Genomic DNA, 14,040 nt, shown 5'->3' on the forward strand with positions numbered 1-14,040 from the left:
CTACAAGCTCTCCGCCGCCATATCGCCTCGTGTTTCGAAGAATTAGCCTGCTTCCTGATGCCTCATCCGGGAATGAACGTTGCTACTAATCCTAACTTCAATGGGAAACTCGCAGGTAAAAGCTTGATTTAGGAATTGATGACGAAGAAATTTAATGACACTAGAGTTCCTTGTTTATGTCGGCCGCCAAGCAGCATTACCATGTGCTTTTGAATAAGGTGGTGAATTACGACTTATTTCTCCCGTTGCTTGATATTAGAAAAGAGGAAAAAGAAATTATCTGCAAGAAGGAAAAACAAATAACATGTAAATATCAACAAAACAATATAGTATATTATAATACATATTTATAAAATTAGCCTTCACTTTACAAGTTTTGTGTTACAACTTTTGATATAATTATTTTTTTGTTGGAAAGAAACTGAGGTACCCAGTAATTGATCTCATTTAAATTTGAACAAAATTATCCACCTCTGAGGGCGGCAAACCAGAGGTTTCGATAAAACCTGGCTAATGATGTAATTCCACGGATTTTTGAGGTCGGTTTTTTTAATAATTTCCTATCAAGTACGAATCAAACTCAAATAAACTTTGGTGCTTCTCCAGAAATAAGTCCCGAGTTCAAAGCCTCCCTAAAAGAGCTAATTCCGATGCTGCTTTCTCCGCAATCTCTGTTGCCGAAGACGATAGACGGACAGAAGGTGAAAGCCAAAGACCTACTGCTGTACTTCAAGGCTTACATGAACGTCTTCAACGGCACCGAACTGCCGGAGCCGAAGAGCATTTTGGAGGTGAGTGGTAACTATTGTATTTACCTCGGTGGCGCAACAGTTTGCACTGTAGACACTGGATGAGGAGGTCCCGGGTTTGATTCCCGGTAAGTGCAATTTGCAAATGAACTTTACTAAATTGGTTCTCGTCCATTGGTTCCAGACCATTTTTATTTAGGTATTTTTTCAAGATGGCCGCCTTACAAGTGAATTTTCCCTTGTTTGTTGTAATATTTCTCTCTGAAACAACCTACAGCAATTTTAGTCAGGTTGCCGCGGTGAGTACCAGAAAAAACTCCACATCAGCAGCTTGAAACTGCGTCTTTTCCGAGTCGAGGCGCATAATTGCGATTCAGAACTGGCAGTTTGGAAACTTTTGACATTTCACATCGGAACAATAATTGATTTAGCTCACAAATTAGAAATATATAGTAGGAATCAGGTTTATCTTCTCGCTCGGAAACCCATCTCATTTCGAGACTACCCGATCGGGTCGATTCCAATTTGAATCAAAATCAGGACGCAGGTGGGACGCCAGCTGCCCGGGCAAAGTACACATCTTAGCCCTAAACGTTGATCCACACCCTGGCTAATTTCTACCGAGAGTAAAAAGAATTAAAAATTCGAAAAACAAAATGGCCGCCATACTTTAGGAGGCCTGTATCTCGGAATCTATTAGAAATTGGTGGATTGTGCTCAAACTAAAGTCCGAAAAGAATTCTGTTGCTCTGTTACTCGTTGTACAGGGAATTCCCTAGGTTTGACATACTAGGGTGGTTGTCTGCCACATAGTTATTATTATTGTGTAAAATCTATCAAATGGAAAAGCGTGGCGTTGAATGTAGAGCGTAATATATTGGCTTCGTAGCTTGATTTAAATAATCTCCTTAAAGGAGACTCATAGCCAGCAGTGGAATGTATAATGGATTGATGATAGTGAAGTTAGAATATTTGACAGTTACAAAAGCAAAAAAACACTTTCTCCAAGTCACAAATTTATTTAAGGGGCAATTAGTACCTATTATACGATTTTATAATAAGATTTTGTTTGATATTTAAAATTTGCTATTCACGAGCGAGGTTTCAAACTATAGAGAAACAAAAATTTTATATTAAAGGTTATTATTACATAGTCTCTGCATAGTTGGATAACAAAAGTCATTGGTAGTGACCCGTTTAGTTCTTGCAGGTTGTCTCGATCTACGACGTTTGAAATAAATATTGTAAATGATACATGTTTATTTACAAAAAGCAACCCCTAGAGTTTCTTGCTCATTCTTAGGGGATTCTGCCTTACAAATGAGTAGCAGAATTTAATTGATATGATTATTAGGTACGTGCGAAATAAAGATTATTTCACTTCGACTTTGAAAAGCTGTATTGATATTGATAACGCAATTTTAAGCAGAATTCTCCAAACCGTAACAAATCTTGTATGATTTTTGTGTATACTGAGATAGTTTTACTAATTGTATTGTTTCCAGGCATTGACTTACAATTATACGAACGTCGGGTCCGCGCTAAAAACTGTCCGAACTTATAGGGCGTTAAAATCGTGTACAGAGCGTCATTCACGTTTTAGTCTTCGTTTGTTCGACTGACAGCGAAGCAAGCAAAATTAGACAGTACTGCGATGACATTACAAAATCAATTCAACGTTTTAGCTTTTTCATATTCCTTTACATGTCGCTACGTTTAAATAGGTTGACTTGGGACATTTTTTTCGTGTTTTTTGTATTAGACCCGTCGTCCATTTATTTGTAAGTCAATGTTGCCAGGGTATTATTTTTTTTACATTTTTACTCACTTTTCAGGCAACAGCAGAAGCAAACAACCTTTCAGCAGTCGCGGAAGCTCGCGAGGTGTACGATACGGTGATGGAGGACGTTTGCGGGGGGAACAAACCGTACCTCCAGCCGAGGATGCTCGAGGAGGAGCATCGTAGGGCGAGGGACAAGGCGCTGCACGCGTTCCACAGCAAAAGGAAGATGGGGGGCGATGAGCTCGCGAATTCTTACGGGGCGCAGTTGTTAAAGGTGGGTCAAGATGGGCTAATCACTTTTTACCATCATTTTTTTAACTATAGGTATACAATAGTACAGCTCTTTGTGATAGAGCTCGCTTAGGGATATAATGCCACCATGCCTATTTCTGCTGTCAAGCAGTAGTATGAGCATTACTGCGTTCCAGTTTTGAAGGGTAAACTGATTTAAATTAAGTACAATTTTGTGGTAGGTATATATGGCCAGTGGTTTTTTTTACGTTCCAAAAATATGCCCATGACAGTGTAATCTAAATAAATAGGCACAAACACCATTTTTACAAACTGCTTTACTTCCTAAGATTCAGAGCAATACCTACTGAATAGCAGTTCGTTACCTACGGCGACAATGCCACCGTGGGTGTGTGACTTCTATTGCCTATTTATTTCGATTTTTGTTATTTATTTAATTTTCTGTGGTGCATGACCATTATTTACATCGCGGTCCGGTGTAACGCCGGGTTTATATCTTCCAATCTCACCTATTTCTTAATAGGCTTGTTATCTAAGCCAGTGGCGTGGCGTGGGGGTGCAGAGGGGGCCACGCCTCCGGGCGGCACAGCAACGGGGGCGCCGGAGAGCGCGGCCGATCCCTATTTTTTTTTGTTTTTACTTAAAATTAGAAAATAAATTCCGCTGTCTAAACGATATCCTGAACTACACAAAGGTGGCGTAGGCAGGCGAACACAAAAACACATACGAACCGAGTCTGCCCGAAGGAACCACTTTTGTAATCGTGAGCTAAGCGCGCTTTTCCGTAAGATCCAAGTCCATTACGCTTCGGCGTTGTTTCCCCGAACGAGCAGGAGTTGGAAGAGCAGTTCGAGCAGCTGCGCGCCCACAACGAGGGCAAGAACATCTTCCGCGTGGCGGGCACGCCGGCCGTGTTCGCGGCGCTGGCTCTGCTGGGGTACCTGCTGAGCCTGCTGGGGGGCGCGCTGGCGCTGCAGACGGCGGTGGCCGTCGGCCAGACGGTGGCCATGGCGGCCATCGTGCTCCTGGTGGTCTGGGCTTACAGCAGGTAACGACCACTACATTATACGGAGTGTTTTTTAAATGGGACTGTATGGGGAAATCCGAAACCATCTAAGATACAAGGAAACTGTCTTAGGACCATTAAGTCTTTTTTGTGAATACACTTTTGGCATAGTCAATTTTATGGTCCAGCGTGAGTCGTCCGATATAAATGAATGAAATTGATTAAAATTTTTTTTGGTGCTAATCGATTTAGTTTCATTGTGTGGGACGAAAAAGTCGGGCGCCGGAGTTGGTCAAATGTAATAAAATATTATTCGTATAAAATGAATAAAATTGTCATTTTTTAATGCTAATAAACTAGTTTCTTATAAGTATGATTTCATTGTAAGGGAAGAAAAAAATCAGAACAGCAGAAGTTGGTCAAACTTAGTAAAAAGCTTTTTTCATAGAATCGTAGTTTTTCATACCGGGTAGTACTGCCAGTACTAACCCCGGACGAACTTCTCAATAATAATGTGTTGAAATTCGGAAATGAAAACTTTTTAAAAACCTCACAGAATAAATTTAAATAACATATGAGACATAATAATAGACAGCAACCCGAAGCTTATTAAACTTTATTGACCGCAAGACATGGTGGTACAAAAGGCGGACTTAATGCTAAAAGATTTTGATGATGTCTCAACTCCTCCATTAATTGCCTATCTTGGAGCAGGACGAGCTACGTTTCTGTAACCACTTCTTGGCCACCACTCGATTGTAGTTTTACTCCATCTGGCACTACCATGCCTCGCAATATGCTCAGCCCTGCTCCACCTTGACTTATGACATGGCGCGAGTAATGCTAGGCGTTAAACTTATAGACTGAGTTCCAAATAATTAATATGTTTTTTATCGACGGTCTATTACACCGAGGGTTTATATTAGCTTTTAGTCTCGAGTTGAAAACTTTACTTTTCACTTTGGTTGCAAGAAAAAAATATTTCAATCGTTTACACTCTACAAGAGAATTACAAATGAAAAGTCGGCAGTTTTCGCGATTTTTTTTTCCAACCACCGACACCGATACAACAAACACAACAAATCGCCACGATTAGAGGTCTTTGGCAATCACGACCGTCTTTCGAACGATTTGTGCTACATCGCGTTACTAAAACTGTCACGCTCCTGACGGTCATCTGTGGCTCCCATCATGTGATAATGACATGACATGTACCTACAGGGTGCATATAGCAGATATGGCCAACCCACTCCCAGTTCTTACGGCTAATTTGTCTACTGTTAATTGAAACGCTTATATTTTCATTTCGGCTTGCAGGATATCGGGGAACATGCGAGACATTGGCGTTCAAATAGACGAAGTAGCAGATACAATACGAGAATATGTAAGTACTATATACAATAACTAACTAAATATAATAAATCATTACGGGCTACATCACAACTACAGAAAGAAAAAAAGAACTGACGATTGTAACTCTATAGGAAGGAGAAGTTTGTTGGCATTCTTTTTTTATGTAATCATGAATAGCATATTTGGAAGAATTCGTAAGGTCTGGTGATTAGTTCCGCAGCTCAGTTGTGAGAGCGTCTAGCAGGTACTGCTCGAAGGCGCTTGTTCGAGTCCAGCCGGATCGAAATAATTTTTCTTAGTGTTCGATCTTTGTATTAATAATAGCATATCGACTGTGAACTGGCAATTGGTACTATCTCAATTTTGACACCATTACAGTATGAAGAAAAAATTGCATGCGTCATTTATATAGCACCTGGTTTATTAAATAAAAATACGTCGTTTTTAGATATTTTTATTAGACATGTATGTATGTACGGACAACGGCACATCAGACTATACGTCAATATGTAGCTTGATGTGCTGGCGTGTGTACACTGCTATATAAATGGTTTTTTCTTCACCTGTAAAGTTGTCAAAATTAAGATAGTACCGGTTGCCAGTTCACACTCGATATTAGTAAAACGATATTATTATTATTTTAAAAGATGAATTCAATATAGGAATAACATAAACTGCTTTGAATGGTAAATTTCCGAGAAAAAGTTAGGTTTTTGTAGTTACAGTTTTTACACAAATTTATTTTTAGTTTTTAATTATTATTACGTTTTCAGTTTCTCAATATTATGTTACCTGTTTAACTCGATGGCTGTATAGCCCATGCTCGATAAATAAATAAATAATAAGTAAATTTGTCGACAAGTTCACCGTGTTGTTTCAATGGTAAAAAAATTAAAATTAGTCACGTGGGTCTTGCGTTTTAATGATAGAAAGTAACGCTCTGTCCACATCATTTATCGTAAAAGGTATAACAGTAGGGAAAAGGTGAAGAAAAGAAAGAAGTAAGGAAGAGGTACAATAAGGAACAGGCTGTAACAAAAACAATGGTATATAATCTCAGTACAGAGTAATATAAAATCGACCTCAAAAGCCATTCATCCCCTAGTTTGCCATCCTTAAGGTACCTTCTATCCAACAAAAAAAGAATCATCAAAATATATATAATAAAACTCGAATTCATAACCTCCTCCTTTGTTTGAAGTCGGTTAAAACAGATACCTCCCTACAGTTAGAAAAACGTAAGTGAACTCCCCAAAAGGAGCCTGTATTCGTCTGTAATATATTGCTGCTTTATAAGCAGTTTAGGTTTACATGATTGAAGGTCTCGTCTCCTTGAGAATTTTGATGGGAGACGCGCCGGAACGAAGCAAAGTAAGAATAACGAAGAAAAAAAATTAGAGAACGATTCAAAATTTCAAAAGTAGCCAGGAGCCAGAGAAAAGGGCGATAAAAAGGTGGGATGACTATGGTCGCATCGTCACACGTTGGTTGGAAGACGAATGGCATTTATTTTGTGCCTAACCTAATTTACCGACAATTTATTTAAACATTTATCTTATTGCATGGAATCAGTTGAAGCCAAAATATACCATTAATCACGTTCAAATTTATATCATAGTGACCACTACAACGTATTATACAGGGTGCAATCGTTAATTTTGCCCAAGCGATTATTCCATAAATATAAAAGAAAGAAAAAAAGAAAAAAAGAAAAAAATCAAAAAGCTAAACTTCTGCTGTCCCGATTTTTTTCGTCCCATACAATGAAATGATCCTGACATGAAACTAAGTCGATCAGCACTAAAAAAATTTGATTAATTTTATTCATTTATACGGACCACACACACTTGACCCAATAATTGACTATGCCATTCTATTCTTATTCTATTACAATAGTTTTATTATTTCAGTTATAGCAGTTTAGTTATCTGTAAAATTTATTGTTACCTCTTAAAGTAGGTCCACTAAAGCCTCTCTACAAATGTCATATTAAATGTATGGGAGCGTTTAACGTTAAAATTTTGGATTTATCTAGCTTTATTTTTAAAAATTATTAATTGAAATGAAAATTATTGTCGATTTACTCCTTAGGTAACGTACTTTCGATATCAGTTTAAAGCTTTTTGATATCTCTTATATTTATGGACTAATCACCTGGGCACACTTAACGATTGCACACTGTATAGTAAAAGTACTAAACACACTATAACTTTTCTTAGCGCTTCTTGGAGACTACCTGCAGTTGATGTGGATTGGAAGCATTTAAGCAATCGATGCATTTGAACACTAAATGAGGTTACCTTTCGCAGATACTCCGCCAAGCGTGGGACACGGCAAGCCACCGCGCCACAGCCACCGCGACTGGCTACAGTGGCGACGACAAGAAACGATCATAAGATTAGATCACTTCGGAAAGGTTGTTGCAGTTAATGTCAAAAAAATGTAAATTCAAATATTCGTATTGGACAAAAATAAAAAGTTCCCAGGGTCCAGAACCTCAAGGTGCACTTTTGAATTGGTTTTTAAATTATTATTATTATTTTAATAACACCAAGCGAAGGGACAAACAAGTCGTGCGCCTGGTGGTAAGCGACACGCTTATCCATAACAGTTGCAGTGACACTCAGAGCCTTTGATCGTAAAGATCTTAGGAGTGGGGTGACGGGCACAGTGGTGACTGTGCCCGTCACCCTGTGACATAGTTGACAAGTCCCATGTACCTGCAATTTCACCTGCACCCTTCGAAACCGGAACGCAGTAATGCTCACATAGTTTCCTAGACGAACTCCTTCACAAGGAGGTCTACTGCTACTAAAATTACATTATATTATTCCTATAAGGTTGATTTTGATCAAGTGATAACTTGCAATAACGTTGGCCAATACCTCTACCACGAGCTTCTAGTTGTTGCTAACGAACGTGTAACGAAATTTGCACCGATTTGCCATACAAAGTTAGCGATAACCGTTGCTTTAGACGTTTCGCAAACGTGTGTCTTGTGTTGGATACAACTAGTATTGGGTTATGGAAAAACTACCATTGTGAAAAGAAAACATATTTTTCCGGATATTTTTCTTTTTTTTTCCACATTTGACGTTGACACCTGTCAAAAATTGAAGCTACTGATGTGGCTTTTAAATATACAAGTTTATATTTCACGCTAAATAAAACTTCAAAAGATATTTCTAAAATTACCCAGCAGTAGACACTTTATGTTGTCTATGTTAGACACAAGCAACCGGCAACTAGAAGCGAATATTTCCGTACAATTGATATGAAATCGACACAGTCACCGATTGCGGCGGTAGCTCTTGCTAGTAGTCTCGATCTAAGATATTTCAATTAAATATTGATAAATGTATTATATTTACACAGAGCAACCCCTACAATTTCTTGCTCATTCTCCTCAGGGGAATCTGCCTTACGAATGAGCGGTAGAGTTAAATCAGTGTGACGCTTTAAAGTGTAATTTGCTTACCTATGAAATAAAGATTATTTAACTTTGGACACTGCCGCAGATTGCCGCCACCGGAATTCGTATGAAAACAGAATATTCGCTTGTAGTTGCCGGTTGCTTGTATCGAACACAAGACACACGTTTGCGCGGCGCCATAATCTCATGGCAGAGCATTAACTTACAAATAAATGGACGACGGGTCTAATACAAAAACCACGAAAAGAATGTCCCAAGTCAACCTATTTAAACGTAGTGACATGTAAAGTAATATGAAAAAGCTAAAACGTTGAATTTAAATTGTAATGTCATCGCAGTACTGTCTAATTTTGCTTGCTTCGCTGTCAGTCGAACAAACGAAGACTAAAGCGTGAATGACGCTCTGTATACGATTCTAACGCCCTATAAGTTCGGACACTTTTTAGCGCAGACCCGACGTCCATATAAATGTAAGTCAATGTGGCAGAGGCACCGTTTAGACGTGAGGATAATTGGATATTTCAGTTGAATGTTGACTGTACTTTATTATAATAAGGAGAGGTATACAATGTGGGCAACGCTTGAACTTTGGGATTGTAATAATTATGTGTACTTAACATTTTAGTACGTTTACTAAATTATATTCGAACATTGTTAGAATCACGGAAATTTATTTGGTCTGTGGTTTGAATCCAATCGGAAGTTGATATTTGTTGTACATATTGTATTTATGTTTTAATTAATCATGTTATGGTGCTAATGTAAAGACTATTTGAACATCAATAAAATTGATTAATCCCACTTCTGATTTTTTCATTTTAAAATTCAAAATGGTGGAATCGAAAATGCACACATCAAGTGTCTAGGGATCAAGCACGTCTTTGCCAATAACTGAAAATCAGGTCTTTTGTGAATTTTATAATTTGAATTTGAAAATGACAAAAAAATATGAATGTTATCACTCACCCACCCGCTCAGTCGCTCACTCACCCGCCCCCTCTTTTGCAATTACAATTAATTGCGACGTTGCAATTGATTTTAATTGATTAACGCCCAACACTGGCGGTGGTGACGTAACGAGAGTGTGATTGCGATGTCGATACTGTGACGCGATCTTTTATAGTATACCTAATTTTTTTATTCAGTACGAGTTATTATGGGAAAAAGGAGATGTGAACTAAAATTCACCAAAATTATGAAGACTAATAAATCTGGATATGGTCTAAGATTACGCTAGAAAGATTTTGGAAAGGTTCACTATATTCTTGCAAATATGAAGTCACAATTGGAATCACACTTTAATTACGAACGAATAGTATTTCCATTCTTCTCTATCTATTTATTAATAAACCTTCTATATTCCATATTGGTGGTCTTTCAAAAACTGCTGAAATGATTTCCTCCTACGACATCTATCTCCAAATTTGATTGGTCGAAAAATAAGCATGGGTAGGCAACAAGACGTCACTATGACTATTCGAACGCGCATTCACCCCTCGACCCTCGTGTAGGTACCGCCGCCCGCATCGGTGTGTCCCCATCACGCCGCTGCCGTCTGCTGCCGTCCAGTTTGCAGCCTAAGGGCGCGTTCTCATTACGTCGTAATGTTTTATTTATCGTTGGACGATTGTCGCGTCTAACCTGTTGCCATATCACGACTATCTGTCGTGACTGTGTCGTGGATGTTTAATTTATCGTTAAACGACTGTCGTGTCTAACTGTTCCCACTAGATCGTGACGACAATTTATCAGTTCACGGCAGCCGCCCTGTCGTTTGCACGGCAGAATCGTTTGAAGCTGCGATTATCTGTAGTCACATTTTTATCGTGAGGTTTTATTTATCGTCGGACGACTGGCGTTCTAGCTCTTCCCATAGTCACGACAGTCTGTCGTCGTAACGTCAAAAAAGTTGTGAACGACGATTAATAATGTTGTACTATACGTGAGCAACTTCATTTAAATATACAAGGAAGTCACGACATTTTAAACTACACGACTGTCGTTACGATATTGAGAACGGTCCGTGAGTGAGGAGAGAAAGGATCTACTTTTAAATTTATAAGCGTGATAATAAAAGGACACAGTGTAAAAAATAAGACCTTTATTAATACATTGCATTAAAATTATCAATTATTACCTATACCGAAACCAATGTACAAAACGTTCATGAGACAAGGTGACGGATGGCGCCTTCTGTCACTAATAAAAACGTACTCCGTATGGAGCGAGAGGTCATTTTACATTAGTACAAGATTTTATTAACACAGCGACCAGTTATAGTTGACGCTGTTAATGTAAATGCAAATCTCTTTTGTCGTAGTCTTAATTGGTTAGAATATACCAGATTAAGTGGATTTCTTATCGCTTGACTTTCTTTTTTAATTTTATGACGTTAAATCCTTTACTTCCAATTTCGAGCTCAAGTCGCACCTTAGATGTAAGAAGGCCACATCAGCAAAATGACAACATTTCAGGAGAGAGAGTATTAAAGATTCTAAAAAGGAAAGTAGTCGGATAGGTTTTTTATGCTTAAAAAGGAGTTATAAATTTCACATATACATAATTTGTTTCATGTAGTTTGTTTATTTTTCGATTCCTCCAATATGATCACTACGCCAAATTATTTTTTAAACACATTCTGTTTTTATTTCTTTCTATTCACAAAATTAATTTTTTCTTTTTTTTTTTCGGATTTAGTTTTTTGTCTCTTAATTTGTTTTTCCCACAAAACTGGAGGTATCGTTTGATGACACTTTCACGTTATAGAAGCACTTTTGATGCAACATACAAAGTTTACGAAGTCAACTGGAAAAGCTGTAAGTAGTGATTTTTTGGGTGATCTTTTTTTATTTACAGCTTTATTTTAACGAGACAGAGAGCGGCCTAGATCAAGATTAAATTTGGACACTAGTCTTCCATACCCAAAGCTCAATGTAAGAACATTTACTTTTTATATTTTGTTAGTTTTTGGGAGATAGCATATAATTATTATTTTAAGTTCCCATCTTTCATATTTACCTAGCTATGCTAAAGTCGTATTTGATGTCTTGAAAGCTGACCACAGAACGAAAGAGCTGTGCTGCTGAAACTGCTGAACCACTCTCTCGTAGTAATCAACATCAACAAAGAAACTGAAAATGACTTAAAAATGAAATTTATATACGTAAAAATCAGAGACGTACTTTTTCTTTGATTCCTTAATTTTTCCATAGAAGACAAAATAGTTATTAGTATTATAATAATGATTGGTATAATGTAAATTTTTGCAAATGTACAGAAACCGGCAGACATCTTGAACAATGACCTTGAGTGCGCAATTTAGGTCCCTTTGATGCTGGGTGCGGGTAGCGACGGCGGGAGAATACCGTATTGAGCGCGCGATTGGTTAAATCAGTCGATACTTGCCTCCGGCACTGTGTCTGTGTCCCGGCTAAAGTCGCGCGCATTAAGCTTTACTTTTTACATATTCCCAGAAAGACAACAAAAATATAAACATATCATAAGCAAAACCCGTCCTCCGCCACCGCACCACTGAACGGTGACTGTAAATAACATGCGTATCTTCAGACAGCTGGCTTTTTTCTATCGAGACGCCGAAGCTTTGTGGTTATAAAACTGTGAAGTTTAGTTAAGTTTGAATGATTAGTGTTTGAACGCAATCTTTGTAACTAAGTTATTAAGTTTTGCTTTAGTATATTTATTGTTAAAATTGTGGGTAAAAAATCACAATTTTAGAAATAGGTACACACTAGTAGTAAAAGTTATCTAATACATTTCATATTAGATATATATTGAAATTAATGAAACATTTGCATTATCTTGAAATCAGAATTTGTTATTTTTGGCATCCCCACTGAAAACACTCAACTTCTCCCAGATAAATAATTTCGTCTTTAAATAACCGCCATCTTTAATTTGTGGATCACGTAACGGGTCAAAAAACTATGTTCATTATTAGAAATCGGAATCCTTTAAAATAAGCTCCGCCCACGTCCCTCATACGAATGGTCGCTTGCTGCTGCTTGCGTCATTCGGTAGATGGGGCGTGTGTAAAGTTTTACAAATGATTGCAGAGGTGTAGTGCGGTAAGAGGAGCCCCAATGCACAAGGTTATTTGGTCGGGGAAGCTCCTTAAAATATTTATTTTGGACGATAGTGTCCGTGCGCCGATTTTCGTTTTATTTTTTGCTCAAGGTGTTTGTCGGTTTCTGTAAGTACTGCTTCACAAAAAGAGATTTTACACATCTAACTTTCAAGTAGGTTTGGCACTATGCTGAAGTACGGGCCTGCTTAAAACGGTGCGGTATATGATTAGTAAAGGATTTGCTAAAGGTGGTACTTGTTGTATAGGAACTCTGTGACAGAGGGCGCCTACGACAGTCGCAGGCTTATGGCACTACAATAGATAACACAATTAGAAACAATCCTCTGTAAACATTGCTTAGCGTACGAGCTTACCGGCTTGAGCCCTTACCTAAAACATAGAATACATACGTAATAGATACCTTGCAGCAAGTAAACAAAACTAAAAGAAGAAACTTCAATTTTTTCATAAGTCGTGTTTTTTTTTAATTTGTAATTCACAACCACCATTTTAGAATACAAAAGGGGAAAAAACAACGTGAAGTGTCACTATGACTAGTTAACAAATTACGTTAGTAAGCTGCCCGTTTAAACTAAAAAATCGTACAAGGCATCTATTAAACAAACAAAAAAACAGATAACTTACGTCTAACGGATTTTTAAAAAAGGGTAAACGCACCACCCTACTTACATTACAACAAACACCTAAAACAAATGTTAATACTCGTTATTTTATCGAGACATCTATAGGTGCGGATACCCTATGATAATTTTAATGTTTTGTAACGAACACTACGATCTTACCACAGATTCTTTTTTATCTGAAAACATTTAGCTTCCTTTTCGGAGAACAACTACTTCAAAAAAAGTCTGTGTTAAAACCTTTTGGTCACGACATCGCACGGGCCGGCGAGAATAAATAATGTTAAAACATTTTTAACACATTATAAAACTACCCTAATTTTAAGTGAGAATTGAGCATACGGCCAGCGTGACGTTTATAGTTGACCAATAAGTTGGCAGCACTTAAAATAAGCTTCGCTCCCGTTGGTTGTTGTTGACAAAAATAGAACAATTTTGAAACAATTCCGAGAGCCGATTGGTCGGTTATTGCCCAATAAGCGTGTTAACAGAGTGTGCTGGCGCACTTTTTAAACCTTGTTTTTAATTAATAGTGAAGTGAATTAAAAATAAAGTAAACCATTACTATAAGCTAAAATATACTAAAAAAACATCATGATTAAGGACATTAAAAATTCTTTTAACAATGAGTTCACTAGGCTTCAATTGACGTGTACCCTCTAAGTCATTAGCCCCCTTTACACAGTCACTCTATAGCGCGTCTTCACTTCCACAGTGCCAAAACGGCTGCGAGCGGGTA

General features: G+C 37.7%; 1 protein-coding gene and 1 pseudogene across 1 annotated transcript in view; one reads left to right on the forward strand and one right to left on the reverse strand.

Annotated features, from left to right (window-relative positions):
• Positions 1–7,779, forward strand: part of LOC113239886 — a 15,569-nt pseudogene extending 7,790 nt beyond the window's left edge.
• The window catches only part of LOC113239884, a 62,313-nt gene that overhangs the window by 39,792 nt on the left and 8,481 nt on the right, over positions 1–14,040 (reverse strand). The gene's annotated exons all lie outside the window — the stretch shown is intronic.

The sequence above is a fragment of the Hyposmocoma kahamanoa genome, unplaced genomic scaffold, assembly GCF_003589595.1.
Source record: "Hyposmocoma kahamanoa isolate Upper Pololo Valley unplaced genomic scaffold, ASM358959v1 117, whole genome shotgun sequence".
NCBI classification, from domain to species: Eukaryota; Metazoa; Arthropoda; class Insecta; order Lepidoptera; family Cosmopterigidae; genus Hyposmocoma; species Hyposmocoma kahamanoa.